This window comes from Narcine bancroftii, chromosome 2 (assembly GCF_036971445.1).
Source record: "Narcine bancroftii isolate sNarBan1 chromosome 2, sNarBan1.hap1, whole genome shotgun sequence".
Classification (NCBI taxonomy): domain Eukaryota; kingdom Metazoa; phylum Chordata; class Chondrichthyes; order Torpediniformes; family Narcinidae; genus Narcine; species Narcine bancroftii.
Genome location: NC_091470.1, coordinates 331,690,331 through 331,710,874, shown reverse-complemented (window position 1 = coordinate 331,710,874; position 20,544 = coordinate 331,690,331). Strand labels below are relative to the sequence as shown.

The window sequence follows — 20,544 nt, the reverse complement described above, 5'->3', positions numbered from 1 at the left end:
ATCCAATAGCATTGGATAGATGCTTTCGCTGTAAACAAGAGACTGGAACAATATTACATGCAATTTGGACATGTACAAAAGTGAAAACTTTCTGGGAAGATCTAAACCTAATATTAAACAAAATCACAAAAATAATATACCAAAAGATCAAAAAAAATTTCTGTTAAATAATATAAGAGACAAAAAATTAGGACTGAAATTAGACGAAGCCCAAATAAAATTTATTATGAGAGCGCTAGCAGTCGCCAAAAAATGTATTATGACAACCTGGAAATTGGAAACAAACCTTAAAATACAACAGTGGTATATAGAAATAAACAAGTGTATTCCATTAGAAAAACTTACATACAATCTGAAAGGCAAGTGTACATTATTCGAACAAATTTGGGAACAATACGTAAAATGTCAGAGAATGCCCATCACAGACCTCCATCTCTTAAAATGACAAGATAATGAACACGATAAGATTTAAATATGTAAAAGTGGATGATACGACTTCTTTGCTTTTTGTTATTTCTTTGCTTTATGTGTTTTATTATTTATTGGTTTTTGAAGGGGGAGAAGGATGGATGAAAGGGGGAATTTGCACAAGAGTGAGTTTGGACATGCCACTGTAATTTATCTGGGTTATGTGGTAGGACAGGGACAGGTGGCACCGGTTGGAGTGAAAGTATTAGCTATCACTGTGTTCCCTATCCCCAGTAATAAGAAAGCTCTTCAGAGATTTCTAGGTATGATTGGCTACTATCGTAGATTTTGTAAAATCTTTGCAGAAATTGTACTCCCATTAACAAAACTACTTGGAAAGAAAGAAAAATTTATCTGGTCAGATGCATGCCAGGAAGCGTTTCTGAAGTTAAAGGCCATTTTATGCCATCAGCCTGTACTTATGTCCCCTAACTTTGAAAAGCCATTCTTTTTAACCATGGATGCCAGTGATGTACTGTTACAGAAGAAGGATGGTGATGGAGTAGAACATCCTATTTTGTACTTCTCAAAAATGTTTAATGACCATCAACAAAATTATTCAACCATTGAGGAGTTATTAGTGCTTGTTTTAGCATTGCAAAATTTTGATGTGTACATTTGTACTGCTCAAAAACCATTAATAATATATACTGATCATAATCCATTAGTTTTTCTGTCTAAAATGAAAATAAGAACAGACGGTTATTGGAGTGGAGCTTAATGTTACAAGAGTATGATCTAATTATTACATACATGAGGAGGACAGATAACATAATAGCAGATTGTTGGTCAAGATGTTAATCTGGGTAGATATGAATCTAATCACATACTTATTGTAAAGAAAAATGAAGTGTTTATTTTATTTATGCAATATTTCCATTGATTGTTAAAATTTGTTCTTGTGGACCAAATTTTTTTTTTAGCAGGAGAGGTGTTACAGAGTTCTGTGTTGTATTGACCTATGTGTTGTGTGGTTTTGTGTTGTAAAGTAACAGTTTGCCTTAGAGAGCCAAGGTGAAGGTGGACTGCTGAGAGAGTGGGAGATGGACTGAGCATGTGCAGAAAATGATCTAAAAATTTCTGGACTTGGAAGACAAACCACCACTGGGTGTGCTGTGGAGTGGAAGAAGGCCCAAAACATGAGTCATTGTCTGGAAGACTGTTTAGAATGTTGGGATTTCAAAAAGGGATGAATATTCCGAAGGCAGTCAGAAGGATCCGGTCCAAGCCAGTGGATCCTCTCTCTGCAAGCTCTCTCTCTCTCTCTCTCTCTCTCTCTCTCTCTCTCTCTCTCTCTCTCTCTCTCTCTCTCTCTCTCTCTAAGATTTAAAGATCTCTTGGCTTCAGTTTACCAAACAAACTTAATCTTGTTTATGATCTTTGCTTCGTTTGAGATCAAAGTTTTGTGAGTCTTGTGTGTTTTGTGTTTGTTTTGTGTCTAAGTTTTTCTGTGGACTGGTTGGAAATATAACTTAGACTTTAATTACATATGTTATATTTAGGCTGGGGAATTCATTAGTTTTGCACTGTTATAGAAATTTACATAGTAACCAGTGGGTATTGTTATAAAAAGGTGGGATTTTGAATTAAAGTTTGAAGGTGAATTTTTGTTCTTTACCCCTGTGTGATATGCCTTCTTTGTGGTTGCTGGTTTGATCTTGTAACATAATTTGTTGCTGCAAAATAACCCTGAAGGTACAGAGAAATGAATATAAAGATTTCAAAGTGCATGTGCTCCCTGGTCTGTCCACTCCAATGATTTTAGAATTAGATTTCCAATGCCAAATGAAGAGTATCATATTGGCATTTAACAGCCCATTACCCTCGATCATGGTACCCCAAGAGGCTGTTTGCTGGTTATCAACTCTAAAGATTAAACCTCCATGTCTTTTTACCAATCTAACCCTGGATAATAAGCCTATAGCTTATATAGGCACTAATGCAAAGAGGACAGACTCTTTATTAAGAACAAGGTTAGACATTTATTAAAAGAAAAAATCATCAAACCCAGTACAAGTCCTTGGCATGCACAAGTTGTAGTCATCAAAAATGGCGCGAAACCTAGATTGGTTGTGGACTACAGCCAAACTATAAACATGTTTATGCACCAGATGCTTATCCCCTGCCTCGTATCTCAGACATGGAAAACCAGATTGCACAATACAAAATATATTCCACAATCGATCTGAAATCAGCTTATCATCAGGTGCCTATTCACAAAGATGAAAGGCAGTTTACTGCATTTGAGGCAGATGGCAAACTTTATCAGTTTAAAAGAGTCCCTTTTGGAGTTACTAACAGTGTATCCATTTTCCAAAGAGAGATGGATAAGCTAGTAGACGCTCATAACTTGAAAGTCACCTACCCTTATTTGGACAATGTCACTATATGTGGCAAGTCTTAAATGATCACAATCAGAACTTACAAAAATTTCTCCAGGTGGCCACTTAACCCTTAACAACGACAAGTGTGTATACCGCACTAAATGCCTGGCTATACTAGGTTATGTGGTGAGTAAAGGAGAGATCAGCCCAGATCCAGAGAGAATGAGACTACTCATGGATCTACCCCCACCTGTGACACAAAAGTCCCTCAAGCATTGCCTGGGGTGTTTCTCCTATTACGCTCATTGGGTGCCCAACTGTGCAGATAAAGCATGGCCACTGTTTAAAACTACTAGTTTACTCTGTTTGAAGAAGCCCTCTGTGCTTTTGAAAACATCAAACAAGATATAGCCAAGGTGACATTGTCAGCTATTGATGAGGATTTACATTCCAAGTGGAATCTGATGTGTCAGATTGGGCCTTAGCAGCTACGCTAAATCAAACTGGTAGACCTGTGGCCTTTTTCTCTCAGATATTACATAGGCCGGAGGTCAGGCAATCCTCTATCGAAAAGGAAGTGCAAGCTACTGTAGAATCCATTCGCTATTGGAAACACCTTTTAGCTGCAAGGAAATTCACTTTACTGACTGATCAAAAATCTGTTGCCTACATGTTCAACACTAAATTGAAGAGCAAGATTAAAATCGATAAGATCATACGTTGGCGAATTGAGCTTTCTATTTATGATTACAATATACTCTATCGCCCAGGAAAATTCAGTGACCCTCCAGACGTGCTTTCTCACATGACCTGTGCAAGTCTGCAGCTAGACAGTTTGAAATACCTTCACAATGAATTATGTCACTCAAAAGTCACTGGATTTTATCATTATGTGAAGTCCCTCAATTTGCCGTACTCACGAGAAGACATCAAGAAACTGACTAATGAGTGTCCTGTCTGTGTGAAGTGTAAACCACGCTATTATAAACCTTCCGCTTCCATGTTGATTAAGGCGTCTAGACCATTTGAACACCTCAGCGTGGATTTTAAAGGACTACTACCTTCAAATAATAAGAATTCCTATTTCCTTAACATCATTGATGAATTCTCTTGTTTCCCCTTCACTATACCATGTGCTGACGTTTCAGCTTGTTCTATTATTAAATGTCTTGATATGATTTTTAGTTTTTTCAGTTATCCTAACTTAATTCATAGTGACAGAGGGTCAACTTTTATGAGTTCTGAACTTAGGCAATACCTTCTTGATAGGGATATAGCTACTAGTCACACTAAAAGCTATAACCCAAGGGGTAATGGTCAAGTGGAGTGCAGTAATGGTGCAATCTGGAAAGCTGTCACTCTTGCGCTAAAATCAAAAGGTCTCCCCACCAGCCGTTGGCAAGATGTGCTGCCAGAAGCATTAAACTATCGTACACGGCTTTGTACAGCTACCAATGAGACTCCTCACCGACATCTTTGTGCTTTTCCTAGAAAATTGAAACCTGGATTGACCTTGCCAACTTGGCCATCTAAGCATGGAAAAGTTTTATTAAGAAAACATGTTAGACCTGGTAAAGCTGACCCGCTTGTAGAACGTGTTCAACTGCTTCATGTTAATCTGCAGTATGCTCATGTTATTTTTCCTGATGGAAGAAAGAACACTTTCCCTTAGGGATCTAGCCTTGCCTTGTCTACAGCCTGCTAGCCTTTCCACTGACCTGACTCCTTCTCTACCCTCCCCATCATGAGAAACACTTGAGGAGCAATATCCTCTTCATGGGAATGTTTCCTCGCGCTCTCCACTCCCTTCCACACCTGGCGACAGAAGACCTTCGGTTAGAGATAAGACTCCTCCATCTGTGCCTTTACAAAGATCAACACGAATCTCAAAGCCTCCTCAGAGACTCTGTTATGACCATTTCTAATCTTAGCCATAATTACTGTGAGTGGAGTCACTCTGTATTATGTCAGGCCTACAGCTTGTTTTTTTGCTATGTGTTCTCATTAATTCTGTTTGTTACCCATGATCTTCTGTGATTTTTATTTTGCTTTTTGCTTTTGCCATTATTGTATTTTATTAAAATTGGTCAATGGGGGGGGGGGGGGGCAGTGGTGAATGTGATGATGTAATGGGGTGCGTATTATACTGACTGCTTGCTATTGGCTATGGCTGTAGACATACTCCACCCTACTGGTATAACAGATAGAGATGCTTTCCCACTGGCCAGTTTAGTGGTGGTTATAGTCTGTTAATAAAAGCCCAGTATTAGTATAACATTTGTCTGGTCCATGTCTATGGCATATCAGCTCCCAATGTCAAGTCTGAAAGTGGAGGCATTCCTGTGAAGTACTTTGTAGGGTCCCTTATAGGGACACTAGAGGGATGGCCTGTGTCCGCCCCTGTGCACAAACACATAATCGCAGGTGTCTAGGCCAGTGGGGTAGGCTGAAGAGAGGTGGTAGTGTCATGATGGTGGTGGTGGTGCGAGTGATTTCAGTTTGTCTCTCAGTCATTCCAGTACAATGGCGGTGCCTCTGTCCTGCACTGGTGGTGAAGGCAGGAATTGGCCTGGGACTGTTAGGGGTTCACCGTAGACTCAGCTGAAGAGGCTCATAGGTCATCCTTTGGTGCAGTGTGGATTCCGAGGAGGACCCATGGTAGTTTGTCCACCCAGTTTAGCCTCTATAGCTTTGCCATCAGTGCCGACTTAAAGTGGTAGTGAAAGCACTTGACTAAGCCATTGGACTGATGGTAGTCAGTGGTGTGGTGAAGCTGGGTGCCCAGGAGTTTGGACAGTTCATTCCAAAGGGTGGAGGTGAATTGGTCCCCCTGGTCATGAGCAAGAGGAACTGTAAATATCTGCCAACCACGTCCATGAGGCGCTGGAAGGTCTGGGATGCGTTCTTTAGGCCAAATGGCATATGGAGAAACTCAAAGAGGCCAAAGAGGGTGATGATAGTGGTCTTCTGGACATATTCCAATTGAATGGGGATCTGGTGGCATCCCTGGATCAGGTCGACCTTGGAGAAGATGTGTGCACCATGGAGGTATGCTGTGAAATTCAGTATGTGAGGGATCAGGTAGTGGTCGGGCATTGTTGAGGTGGCTATAATCCCTGCAGGGTCCCTATCTGCCATTGGTCTTGGGCACCATGGAGGGGAGAGGCGCATGGACTGTCAGACAATACTGAGTTTCTCCATGCACTTAAACTCTTCCTTGGCGAGGTGAGCTTGTCGGGAGCCAGGCACCAGGATTGGGACTGTATGGGTGGGCCTGTAGTTGCGATGTGGTGCTGGACGCCATGCTTCGGCATGGTGATGGTGATCTAGGAATGCAGAACAGAGGGATAGCTGGCAAGGAGGTGGCTGTATTGGCCGTGCGAATTCTCCACAGAGACAAGCTGGGTGGCTGGGTACTATCTGGAAGGTCTCTACGTGGATCAATCACCTTCCCTGGAGGTCTACCTGTAGGCAGTGTCCCCGCAAGAAATCTGCTCCTAGAAGTGGCTTGTCCATGGATGCCAATGTGAATGATCAATTGAAAGTGGTCTCACCAAAACGTCAAGGGATTCACCTTTTGCCAAAAGTTTTAATAGTAGAGTTGTTGGCCGGCGTGTAGGGTGGGGCTGTGGGGCCTCATGCATGTCTTGAGCAATGTTGGGAGAATGATGCTTATCTCCACACCTGTGCCTAAGAGGAATCTGCAGCCAAGATTCTGTCCCAGATGTGGAGTAGGCTGTTCAGCTGGCCAGCTGCCATGGCCACTAACAGCAGCTGGCCGTGTCATTTCCCTGAAACAAGCACAGCTGGAACCACCTGCGAGTTCCTGCCCCACACCATTGGTGATAGAGGCATCACTTCGAGTCGGGCTTCTCTGTGTGTGGGCAGGGTGGTTCTGGGTCATGCGTTGGGCTGGTCTTGGGTGATGGCTTGAGTGGTGGCTTTGTAATGTGGTTGACTGCCTCTATGGACTTGCGTTTGAAGTGATAAAGGACGTCTACCCGTGCCGCAACCTTATGTGTGTTGCTGAAGTCCACATCGGCCAGTAGCAACTTAATGTCGTCAGGAATTTGCTCAAGGAATACCTACTTAAACATGTGGCAGGGCTTGTGTTCCTCTGCCAAGGTGAGTATCTCCTCCATGAGGGTGGACGGTGCTCTGTCTCCTAGGCCATCCAGGTTGAGGAGCCTGGTGGCCCCTTCGTGTCTTGAAATCCCATGAGTGTTTATGAGGAGGGTCTTTTGAGCCATGTATTTACCTTCCTCTGGCAGCGACTAGATGAGGTCATTGACTCGTGCGGCGGCCTCCTGTCCAGCAAACTGATGACGTTGAGGTATTTTGTCAAATCCAAGATAATCTGTTTGACCTGGAACTGGGCCTCCGCTTGGCTGAACTAAGTACGGGGCATTTTGTCGTGTATGTTGGCAGCTTTAACGCAACGGCACCTACAGCTGCGGGATCCATTGTGCCGAGTCTTCAGAACATGGTAATATGGATGCATGTGCAGCAAGAGGAACTGAGATAGCAGGCTGTGAGCTTTTTAAGCACAACTAGTTTACTAGTTTACTTCTAGTTTTGTGCTGCAACCTTTAAGACCCTCTAGAGCCCTGCCCCTTATGTCCCAGAACTCAGGTCATGTTGACATAAGTGCATACGCGTACTTCTGGTCTGTACCAGAAGAAAAGGACCCTTGATGCCATCTTTGTCGTGGCTGCTCTACTGACCACACATAACAAGCGGAGCTGGTTTGCCACTACAAATATGTGCACCGCCACACTATCACCATTTGTCTTTATGAAGCATATTTGGTAATAACCTTAATAATGCAATGATCAAGATGTCACAGCAGCATTAGCCAAAAGGATTTCATAATGAACTGTAACTATACCTGCAGCTGTAGCTCCTTACAGACCTGTTAGGGAATTAAAGCTGGAGTCAGATGAACTCCAGATCATCCAGAGGTTGAGGGGGTAATGGACAGGAGTTACATGGACACTATCACACCTAGGAGGCAAGAGGAAGGTAAATGGGTGACAGTCAAAGGAGAGGAAAAGAGAATAGGTAATCAGTGCAGTGTACTCCTGTGGCCATTCCCCTCAATAACATGTATTCCATTTGGCTCTGATATTCCTCCATCTCTTCCCTGATAAGAGCAGCTGAAAGATGCTGTGTGCAGGGTGAAAGGGCTCCTCAATGATTTTACATGCCCTCTTCGTACAACAATCCCGCTAGATCATGTCAATGGTGGGGGGGGGGGGGGGAGGTTGGAGGGGGGAGAGAGAGACTTCAGTCATCCTATCTGTCTCTCTTATGGTCCTGTGGATTGACCTCTGATCCATTTCTCTGCAGAAACTGAACCACACTGTGATGTACGTGGCCAGGATGCTCTCGATAGCACTCCTATAGAAGATTGACATTATGGTGGCCTTGCCTGCTTCAGTCTTCTCAGGAAGTGCAGTCGCTATTACACCTTCCTGACAAGTGGGGAGATGTTGAGTGACCATGATGGTCACTAGTTAAATGAATGCCAAGGAACTTGGTGCTCTCCATTCTCTCTACTGCAAAGTTGTTGTTGACGTGTAGTGGAAGGTGGTCGTTCTTGATGTTCCTGAAGTCCAAAATCATCTCCTTCATCTTGTCCATGATGAGACTCCGTTGTTACTCCTGCACTATTTATTTTTTTAATAATATTTTCTTTATCATTTTAATATATTTAACAATCAACCATCACACCAAATGTAAAACATCAAGAATTATAGACAACAGTTCCTTCTCAATAGTGGAATACTTCCTTTGATGAACATTGAATTTTTTGAAAAGTAGGCAACTGGATGGTCAATTTCATCATGTTTTTGTAACAAAACTGCACCTGTTGCTCCCTCATTGGCACCCACTGCTAAAGAAAATGGTTTGTCAGAATCAGAAGATTTTAAAACAGGGTAATGACATAGCATCTCCTTTAAATGTTCTAAAGCTCTCTGACAAACTTTCATCTACACAAATTTCTCCCTTTTCTTCAAAAGATTGGTTAAAGGAAGAGCAACCTCAGAAAAATTTCCTATAATATCCTGCCATTCCTAAAAACCTTCTCACTGCTTTCTTGCCATTGGGAATAGGAAACTCAGAAAATGCATCCCCCCTGGTTTGAATTGGTGCTACTTTCCCATGACCAACTAACTGACCTAAGTATGTTACAGTAGCATTTCCAAACTGACTTTTTGCTAAATTAACAGTTAAGTTTGCTTTGGATAATCTTGCAAACAATTTGTCCAATTCCCTCAGATGTTCTTCCCATGTGTCACCTTTTGTGACCAAGTCATCAATATTAGCATCTGTGTCAAACCTTGGATGACCAAATTTATCATCCTTTGGAATGTTGAAGGGCATTTTTCATGCCAAAAGGTAGCACATTATATTTGCATAAACCAGATGGTGTCATAAATGCAGAAATAATCCTTCCCCTCTCAGTTAGACCCTTCAACAAATCCACTTTAGTAAGAAATTTAGCTTCCCCAATTTTAACAATACAATCATCAATTCTAGGAATAGGATAAGCATCTATTTTAGTTAGTAAATTAATCTTCCTGAAATCTGTATAGAACCTAACAGTTCCATCTGTTTTAGGTACCAGAACACAAGGAGAACTCCAATCTGAGTTCGAATGTCTAAAAAATATTATTTTTCAACATATATTACACCTCCTGACACTTAATTTTACTCTTCTGAGTTTATTCTATATGAGCGTTGTTTTATGGGACTCGGTTTTCCCACATCCACATTATGACAAATTACTGATATCCTTTATGGCACATGAGGAAACAAATTTGTATATTTCAAAAGTAACGTCTTTAACTGCTTCTGTTTATGTGATTTAAGATGGCCTAATTTTTCCTTCAGTTTTTCCAAAATTACTGAGTTAGACAGACGTACAGGAACCATGGTTTCTTTAAGGTTACCCTCACAAGGTTCTGTTTCCAAAATCTTATGATCCATAACTTCCTCAACCCTGTCAACCACTAACACCTCTTATATAGACTGTTCTCCTCTACCCTTATCCTCATAATAAGGCTTCAACATATTTATGTGACAACTCTGAGTTTTATTCCTACAATCTGGAGTGTTTAATCACATAATTAACACCATTCAGTTTTGATTTCACTTTGTATGGTCCAGAAAATTTCACTCTCAGAGGATTGCCATGTGTTGGGAACAAAATTAAGAATTTACTTCCTGTCTTAAAATTCCTCACTTGAGCTTTCCTGTCAAATAATTGCTTCATTTTACCCATGTTAAGAGAAAAGATGAAGGCAAGGTGGGAAAGGACAGAACTTCTGTATGTAAATTTTGTAAGAAACCTGGTCATCTTATTGTGAATTGTCTAGTGTTGATAAAGAGATGAGAAAAGGAGGTTTTACCAGAAGCATGTATTCAGTCAGTTGAATTTAAAGAGAGCAGATGTTCCAAACCAGGTAAGGGTGCCATGGATGTTTTCAAATCTTTTGTGGCAGAGGGCTTGGTTTCAATAAAGGAGGGAGAATCACAGGTTCCAGTTAAAATTCTTAGAGATACTGGGGCTGCTCAGTCACTGTTGTTGAAAAATGTTTTAACTCTTGATCAGAAGACTGACACAGGGGAGACAACTTTGATTAATGGTGTTGGAGGTGAGGTAGAGTCAATATCTCTTCTCAATATAGTGCTGAATTCAGAAATAGTTAAAGGACCTGTTGTTGTAGGAGTAATTTCAAAGTTACCTACGCAGGATGTCTCATTTTTATTAGGGAATGATTTGGCAGAGAGAATAAAGTTGGGTCAGTTTTGAGATTAACAAATCAGCCTAGTAAGCATGAGGTTGAAGAGGTTGTGAGATATATCCTGCATGTGCTGTTACAAGGTCTTTGTCTAAGAAAATGATGAAAGCTGAGGAAGATCCAGTTGATAGAGACTTGCCCAGTACTTCTGAAATAGATTTGAAAGAGCAGGGTAATTGTGAGAGTAAGGATTTATCTTTGTCAAGGAAAGAGTTAATTCAGCAAGAGGACAGATACAGATCTTATTGACTTAAGGGACAAAAAAAGCAGAAAGTGAACAGGAGATTAAAGAAATGGCTTGTGGATATTACTTGAAGGGTGAGTTGTTGATTTGAAAATAGGGACCTATGAAGAGTGGGGGTGATTCATCAGGTGGTTGTTCCTATAAATTACCAAAATGAAATTTTAAATCTAGCCCACAGTACACCTTTGGGTGGTCATCTTGGTGTAAAGAAAACCATGAATAAGTTTTTGAGACAATTTTTCTGGCTTGGTTTGAGGAAGGATGTTGTAAATTGGTGCTGAACATGTCACTTTTGTCAGATTATGGGGAAACCTAACCAGGGTCCTCCAGTAGCTCCATTGCAACCTGTTCCTGTTATTGGGAAACCTTTCACTAGGGTTATTGTGGATTGTGTAGGTCCCCTGTCTAAAACGAAGTCTGGGAATAGGTACTTAATCACAATTATGTGTACAGCCCGTTGAGATTTCCAGAGGCTATACCATTAAGGAATACTAAAGCCAAAATGGTGGTAAAGGCTCTGGAAAGATTTTTCACAGTTTTTGGATTACCTAAAGAGATCCAGAGTGATCAAAAGATCTAACTTTATGTCTAGGTTGTTTCAGCAGTTGATTTATAAGTTGGAAATGAAACATATCACTTAATCTGCGTACCATCCTGTAACTCAGGGAGCTTTGGAAAGATTTCATTCTGCTCTTAAAATATGATCAGGAATTATTGTCTGGAGAATGGAAAAGATTGGGATGAAGGTATTCATTTATTGTTATTTGCAGCAAGGGAGGCTATGCAGGATTAATTAGGTTTCAGCCTTTTGAAATTGTGTTTGGATATCAGGTTACAGGACCTCTAATGTTGATAAAAAGAACAGTGGGTTAATGATGATGTGCAGTTGAACTTTCTGGATTATGCTTCTAAATTTAAAGATAGGTTACAAAAATTGTGGACTTTGGCTCAAGAGAATTTAGAAACGGTTCAGGGTAAAATTAAGCATTTATTTGACAGGAAAGCTCAAGTGAGGAATTTTAAGACAGGAAGTAAAGTTTTGATTTTTTTTCCAACACATGACAATCCTTTGAGAGCTAGATTTTCTATTAAATCAAAACTGAATGATGTTAACTGTGTTGTTAACACTCCAGATCAAAGGAATAAAACTCAGGTTTGTCACATATATATGTTGAAATATTATTATGAGGATAAGGGTAGTGGAGAAAAATCTGTATCATAGGTGATAGTTCTTGACAGGGTTGAGGAAGTTATGGATCATAAAATTATGGAAACAGAATCTTGTGAGGGCAAACTTAAAGAAACCATGGTTCCTGTGTGCCTCTCTAACTCAGCATTTTTTGAAAATTTGGAGGAAAGGTTAGGCCCTCTTAAGCCACAAGAACAGATGCAGTTGAAAAAAATAATTTTGAAATATACGTATTTGTTTCCTGATGTGGCAAAAAGGACATCAGTGATTTAACATGATGTAGAGGTTGGAGAGGCAAGTCCCATAAAACAACACCCATATAGAATAAACATACAGAAGAGTAAAATCATGGATCAGGAGGTGGAATATATGTTGAGAAATTATATCTTTAGACCTTTGAACTCAGATTGGAGTTGTCCTTGTATTCTGGTACCAAAACCAGATGGAACTGTTAGGTTCTGTACAGATTACAGGAAGGTTAATTCAGTAACTAAAACAGATGCTTATCCTATACTGAGAATAGATGACTGTATTGATAAAATTGGGAAAGCTAAATTTCTTACTAAGTTGGATTTGTTGAAGGGTTACTGGTGTGTGCCTTTAACTGAGAGAGGAAAGAATATTTCTGCTTTTGTAATTCCATCCAGTTTATATGAGTACCTTCTGGCATGAAATATGCCCCTGCAACATTCCAAAGGATGATTAATTCGGTAATCCAAGGATTAACACATACAGATGCTTATATTGATGACTTGGTCACAAAAGGTGACACATGGGAAGAACATCTGAGGGAAATGGACAAATTGTTTGCAAGATTATCCAAAGCAAACTTAACTGTTGATTTAGCAAAAAGTAAATTTGCAAATGCACTGTTACCTACTTAGGTCATGTAGTTGGTCATGGCAAAGTAGCACCTATTCAATGCAATTTCTGAGTTTCCTATTCCCAATGGCAAGAAAGCAGTGAGAAGGTTTTTGGGAATGGCAGGATATTATAGGAAATTGTGCAGAAATATTGCTGAGGTTGCTCTTCCTTTAACCAACTTTTTGGAGAAAGAGGGAAATTTATGTGGACTAAAGGTTGTCAGACAGCTTTGGAAAATTTAAAGGAGATGCTATGTCATTGCCCTGTGTTAATATCTCCTGATTTTGACAAACCATTTTCTTTAGCAGTGGATGCCAATGAGGAAGCAGCAGGTGCAGTTTTATTGCAAAAACATAATGAAATTGACCATCCAGTTGCCTACTTTTTAAAAAAGTTTAATGTTTTTCAAAGGAACTATTCCACTAATGAAAATGAACTGTTGTCTATCATATTTGCTCTACAGAAATTTGACGTTTATCTTGGTACCTCTCATGAACCAATTGTGATATTCACTGACCACAATCCTCTGGTGTTTTTGAATAAAATGAAGAATAAAAACAGAAGATTGTTAAACTGGAGTTTAATATTACAAGAGTATAATCTTCAAATTAATCATATCAGAGGTGTAAATTATGTGATAGCAGATTGTTTGTCAAGATGTTAAAACTGATCATGTATAAAAATACTCTCAAAATTGGGTTACTGTTATATATTGTGTGTTGTTATTGCTTTAGTGATTTTTTAAGACAGGTTATGTAACTCAAGAGTTAAAATTCCTTTAAAGGGAGAAGGTGTGACAGAGTATATAGAGATGTTTGGGAGATAAATTGGGAAAGGTTTGTTAGAGCAGGTCTCACACAAACACTTTAAAACACAGAATTTTTGCAGGAGCTTTTTCCAGACTCATGGACTGTTGTTTGCAAAAAGGGCAACAAATGTAACAACATGCAGGGCAGCTTTGCCTGGAAAAAAGAATTTGCTGTCTGAAAGAGCATGTGATCTTTGCAGGCAGAGAGCAGAGCAAAAAAGCAGACTTTGCTGTCAGGGAGGAGGGAGTGCGAGAGAGAGAGGAGACACAGACATCGTTCCAGAGGGTCAAACTGGCAAGCTTTGGAAGATGGCCTGGTCAAAGGCGAGGACTGGCTGTCTGCTGTTTCCCTTGGAATAGGAGAAACAGAAAGGAACACCGTGGTTACCTGAAACAAGAAAAACTCTCTCTCTGAAGATCAACAAGAACCCTTCTGAGTGGTAACCATTTACCTGTTAAGCACCAAAGCCTTGTGAACTTTATCCATGTTAACTTCTGTGCACAGTACAAGAATTGCCTGCAACCAATGAGATTGGACTGTGAACTAAAGAACTTTGCTGAACTTACACACACATTACACACACGTGTGCTTAGAATTAGAAGGGGGTTAAGTAGGTTGTGACTCAATAGAGATAAATTAAAGTCTGATTCTATTTTCATGTTCAAAGATAACTTTTATTTAAGTAACCCTTTGTCGTGGTGCATATCTATTGCTGTTTGGTTTTGGGGTCCTCTGGACTCGTAACAGTAATTAAATAAGTTGAGAGGTCTAAATCATGCCCTCAACCAAAATTGAAAATAAAGTACATTTGCCACCTCCCTGGCAGTGGTGGATAAAGAAATTAAGGAAAAGGAAAGTTTGCCTACTGTGAAGAAATGTTTGTTCTATAAAGAAAAGCATGCTTTGGAAAAGATCCAGAGTGAGAAAATTGCTTTTTTGAAGGAAAATTGAGTATGTTTTAGCTGTCTATGTAAAGGAGATATCAGTAAAGACTGCAAAAAGCAACTCAGCTGTGACATATGCAGTCAAAACCATCCCAAAATTCTACACATCTTCCAGGAAAAGAAGAATATGGAAAAGGAACAAACGGTATGAAAAGAAACAGATGAAAACAATGCTGAACCCTTGGTATTGACAAATAGTCATACTGGGGCCTAAGTGGACAACTGCAAACTTTTACTAGTACCTGTACAAGTCAAGGCCAAGAAGGGAAGTGCAATAATGCTTATTTATGCTATGTAGCACTGTGTCATTTTGCACTGTGGGGCTAATGAATAAAATTAATTTTAAAGGAATAAGGTTAAAATTCTATTGAGAACTATAGGTCAAGTTAAAGACATTGAAACCAATGTTATTTTGGGCCTAGAGATCGCTGGACTGGATAGTAATGATTTTTGTGAACTCCCAGGTTTATACACTTATGCCTATGCATAAAGGAAACATCACACATCAAAATGTTATTGATCCATGGACGCATTTGAAAAATGTTTTCTTATGTGAAATCAACTCTGAGAGTTGCTGATTGGTTCAGATATACCAAAAGTGCTGGAACCACTAGATATGATAAGGGGTGAGTGGGATTCGGATTCTGACAGACTTTACGCTGTCCAAACTATGCTTGCTTGGATGATTAATGGACTATTAGAAGGAAGAAGAGGTTCAAAACTAGTTGGCTATTTGTCAAGGTATCAATTGTTAAGCTTGATAGGCTGTGGGAGCAGCAGTTCAAGAATGACTTTCCTGAGTGTTCCAGGAGTGACCAAGAACCTTTAAAGGAAGACCAGCAGTTCTTGGAATTGGAGACAAAAACTGCAAAGCTGGTTAATGATAATTTATTGCATTGGATTGTCTTTAAAGGAAAGGGAAATATGCATGCCTGATAATAGAAGCATTGTCAAACAACTTAAACTGAATTTAAAGAGAAGATTCAAGAAAGATTCTTCCTTTCACTCAGACTACACCAAATGTGTGTCTGACATGATATTTAAAGGTTATTCAGAGAAAGTAACAGATAATATCTTGGAATGTAGTGATGGCAAAAAATAGTACTTACCACACCATGGGGTTTTGCATCCACAGAAGAAAAATCTTCGAGTGGTGATTGATTGTGGATTAACCTTTTAGAGAGTTTTACTAAATTCTCAACTCTTATAGGATCTTGATTTGATCAGAATGTTGTTAAGAATCTTAACTAGATTCTGCAAAGAATCTGTCATCATCACTCCGGACATTGAAGCAATGTTCCATATTGTAGATAGCGAGGGTAGGCTGAGTGAGAAGTCTGAGGAAATGGGGGAAATTTTGAATGATTTCTTTGCCTCGGTATTCACTAGGGAAAAAAATGTTGAACCAGTTGAAATAAAGAAAAGTCGTGGGGAGGTCATGAAGCATATAAGGATAACCGAGGAGGTAGTGATGGCTGTTGGACCGGACAAAATATTCCCTAGGACACTCAGGGAGGCTAGTGGACAGTTAGTGGGGCCATTAACAGAGATATTTAGGATGTCACTGGCCACGGGGGTGGTACCAAAGGATTGGAGGTTGGCGCATGTGGTTCCTCTGTTTAAGAAAGGGTCCAAATGCAAACCTGGGAATTATAGGCCTGTAAGTCTGACGTCTGTGGTGGGCAAGTTGATGGAAAGTGTTCTGAGGGATGCTATTTACAAATTTTTGGAGGTACAGGGATTGATAGGGAGTAATCAGCATGGTTTTGTCAAGGGTAGATCATGCTTGACAAACCTGATTGAGTACTTCAAGGGGGTTACAAAAACGGTTGATGAAGGGAAAGCTGTGGATGTTGTCTATTTGGACTTTAGTAAAGCTTTTGACAAAGTTCCCCACAGGAGGTTAGGAAAAAAGGTGGAGGCATTAGGTATAAATAAGAAGGTAGTGAAATGGATTCAGCAGTGGTTGGGTGGGAGGTGTCAAAGAGTAGTGGTAGAAAATTGTTTGTCCAATTGGAGGCCGGTGACTAGTGGAGTTCCTCAGGGTTCAGTCCTGGTCCACTTTTATTTGTTATATATATTAACGATCTGGATGTAGGGGTGGAGAATTGGATAAGCAAGTTTGTGGATGACACAAAGATTGGTGGTGTTGTGGACAGTGAGGTAGATTACCGTAGATTAAAAGGTGATTTAGGAAGGCTGGAGGTGTGGGCTGAGAAATGGCTGATGGAATTTAATGCAGATAAATGTGAGGTGCTACATTTTGGAAAGGCAAATTTAAATAGGTCATATACATTGAATGGTAGACAATTGAGGAGTGCAGAGCAACAAAGGGATTTAGGAGTTATGGTAAATAGTACCCTCAAGGCTGATACTCAGGTAGATGGTGTGGAAAAAGGCATTTGGAATGTTGGCCTTCATAAATTGAATTCAAGAGTAGGGAGGTTATGATGAAATTGTACAAGGCATTGGTGAGGCCAAATTTGGAGTACTGTGTACAGTTTTGGTCACCAAATTATAGGAAAGATATAAACAAAATAGAGAGAGTGCAGAGAAGGTTCACGAGAATGTTGACAGGATTTCAGGGTCTGAGTTACAGGGAAAGGTGGTGCAGACTGGGGCTTTTTTCTCTGGAGCGTAGAAGATTGAGAGGGGACTTGATAGAGGTGTTTAAGATTTTAAAAGGGACAGACAGAGTAAATGTGGATAGGCTTTTTCAATTAAGAAAGGGGGAGATTCAAACTAGAGGACATGGTTTAAGATTGAAGGGGGAAAATTATAAGGAGAACATGAGGGGAAATTTCTTTACGCAGAGGGTGGTGGGGATGTGGAATGAGCTTCCAGCAGACGTGGTCAAGGCGGGATCATTGGTTACATTTAAGGAAAGACTGGATCGTTACATGGATAGGAGGGGACTAGAGGGGTATGGACCGGGTGCTGGTCAGTGGGACTAGGAGGGTGGGGATTTGCTACGGCATGGACTAGTAGGGCCGAACTGGCCTGTTCTGTGCTGTAAATGGTTATATGGTTATATAGATGAAAGATCTGAATGAAGACTGTGACTTGTTACGATTCCTTTGGTGGTCTGATAGAGATTACAGTCAGAACATGGTAGAATACAGAATGACAGGGCATCTATTTGGAGCAACTTCATCACTAAGTTGTGTAAATGTTGTGCTTAGGAAGTTTGCTAAGGACAATATGGAACAATTTAGCTCTCAAGTTATAAGTACCATCAGGAATAACTTCTATGTGGATGACTGTCTCATTTCTGCAGTTACAGTCAAAGAAACAATAGCTCTTCATCATTAGTTGAGAGTTTGTTTCAAAGGAGGATTTCTACTTACCAAATGGATAAGTAATAGTCGCCAGGTATTGGCTGCCACACCTGAAAGGGAGAGGGCAAAAGAAATGAGGAATTTGGACAGACCATGGCAACCTTTCTGTGGAGAGGGATTTAGGGGTACAATGGTGTGTGCAGTGTGACGTTTTTAAGTTCAAAGCCATTTTGAAGTATCGACCTCTCACAAGAAGGGGGACTCTATCCACAGTTAGTTCGATATATGATCCTCTCGGAATATTGGCACTAGTTATCCTGTCTGCCAAGATCCTGCAAGATTTGTGTAGGAAAAGGATTGGTTGGGATGATGAGATATCAGACATGTTGGATTTAGGATTTTCGTATGCTGGAAGACTTCAAGATTGACAGATGCTTCAACCCCACAAATTTTGGAACTAATATCTGCTCAATTACACCATTTTGCTGATGGTTTTGAAGATGGTTACAGATTACAGTTACCTATTACTGCATAATAACAAGGATCAGATACATTGTGGATTTGCAATGGGAAAGGCCAGAGTGGTTCCATTAAAACTAGCTACTCTCCCATGAATGGAGTTGACCGCAGAATCGACACAATTTTGAAAAGAGAGTTGTAGATGAAGCTAACAAATTCCATATTTTGGACTGATAGCACCTTTGAGCTCAAATACATCAATAATAAAATCGCAAGGTTTTGAACTTTCGTGGCTCACAGAATTACTGAAGTTGATAAAGTCTCACATCCAAAACAGTGGAGATGGACCTCTTACCACTGGGAGACAGGCAGCCATTTTGATTTGAGGGTCAGGAGGACTGTCCTCCAAATGATGCCATTCTCTCTTTCCACCTGGCTATTTCCTTGGAAATGGAGGTCCTGCTCATGGCTATGCCTTTGGCAGGTATTGGTCCAACTCCTCACTCATGAGTCAGGACCCCAGGTCATGGTGGATATAATTGGGGTATCCAAAGAGCTTGAAGAGGTTACACAGGGACTTAATAACAGTGGCCATGGTCATATCTGGGTAAGGGATGGCAAACAGGAATTGTGAGTATTCAGCCACAATGTTGAGAAAATACATGTTCCGGTTCATGAAGGGAAGAGGGCCCTTGAAGTCCACACTTAGACATTCGAAGGGGCAGGTGGCCTTGATCAGGTGAGCTTTCTCCGGCTGGTAGAAGTGTGGCTTGCACTTTGCACAGACTGGGCAGTTGCGGGTCAGCTCCCTGATATCCTCAACCGAGTATGAGAGGTTGCGGGCTCTCATAAAGTGATAGAGCCTGGTGACCCCAGGGTAGCAGAGGCTGTTGTGAAAGGCTTGGAGGTGGTCTGCTTGCGTGTTGGCGTAGGTACCCCAGGACTGGGCATCAGGAGGCTCGTTGAGCTTCCCAGGCCAAAACAAGATCTCGTAGTTGTAGGTGGACAGTTCAATTCTTCACCTCAGGATCTTGTCATTCTTAAATTTTCTCTGCTGTTTGTTCCATTATGGCCTGGGCTTCTTTCACAATGACTGAGTGCCAGACCTAGGGGCCCTGGAGGGTATGGAAGAAAAATGCCACTGGCTTACCCTCTTGGTTAAGTGTGGCAGCAACAGCAAAGTCGTATGCATCACTCTCCACTTGGAATGGGATGGATTTGTCTATGGCATGCATCGCCGCCTTGGCAATGTCACCTTTGATGCAAGTGAAGGCCTCTTGGGCTTCTGCTGGTGGGGGAAAGGTGGTGGTTTTTTACCAGAGGGCGGGCTTTGTCCACATAATTAGGGACCCATTGTGTATAATATGTAAAGAACCCCAGACACCTTTTCAGGGCCTTGAAGGTATGGGGGAATGGGAGCTCCAGCAGGGACCGCAATCACTCAGGGTTGGGTCCAATTACTCCATTCTCCACCATGCACCCTAGTATAGCCAGGCCTGAAGTGCGGAACATGCACTTCTTTTGGTTATACATGAGGTTTAGGGCTTTAGATGTCTGGAGGAATTTTTGCAAGTTAGCATCGTGATCTTGCTGGTCATGGTTATAGATGGTCACACTGTCCAGGTAGGGAAATGTGGCTTTCAGTTGGTAGTCGTCCACCATTCAGTCCATCTCCCTCTGGAAGGCCAAAACCCTATTCTGAGGAAGTGGTAGAGGCAGCCATCTGCCTCAAACGCCGTGTAAAGGCGTGGACAGATCAGGAGCTGGTGATAGGCTGACTTGAGGTCGATGGTGGAGAAGACATGGTACTGGGCAATCTCGTTCACCATGTCAGCTATGTGGGGAAGGGGGTAGATGTCCAAGAGGGTGAACTGGTTAATCATCTGGCTGTAGTCTATCACCATCTTGTGCTTCTCTCTGCTCTTTATCACCAGTACCTGAGCTCCCTAATGGCTAGTGCTGGGCTCTATGATGCCCTCGGCCAGGAGTCATTTAACCTCGGCCTTGATAAAGGCTTTGTTGCCGGGGCTTTATCGCCTGCTCTTAGTTGCCACAGGCTTACAGTCAGGAGTGAGGTTTTTTAACAAGGGGTGCAGTGGGATCTGGAGGGTGGACAGACCGCAGGTCCGTGGGTGGTGTTCAGGTCGCTGATTGGCT

General features: G+C 41.1%; 1 long non-coding RNA gene across 1 annotated transcript in view; it reads right to left on the bottom strand.

Moving 5' to 3' along the window:
- LOC138752778 (uncharacterized) overlaps nucleotides 1-18,037 on the bottom strand; it is a 51,710-nt gene extending 33,673 nt beyond the window's left edge. The window contains exon 1 of the long non-coding RNA XR_011350926.1: nucleotides 17,998-18,037. This is a non-coding gene — a long non-coding RNA (uncharacterized lncRNA). The remainder of the gene's footprint in view (nucleotides 1-17,997) is intronic.
- Between the last annotated feature and the right edge of the window lie 2,507 nt (nucleotides 18,038-20,544).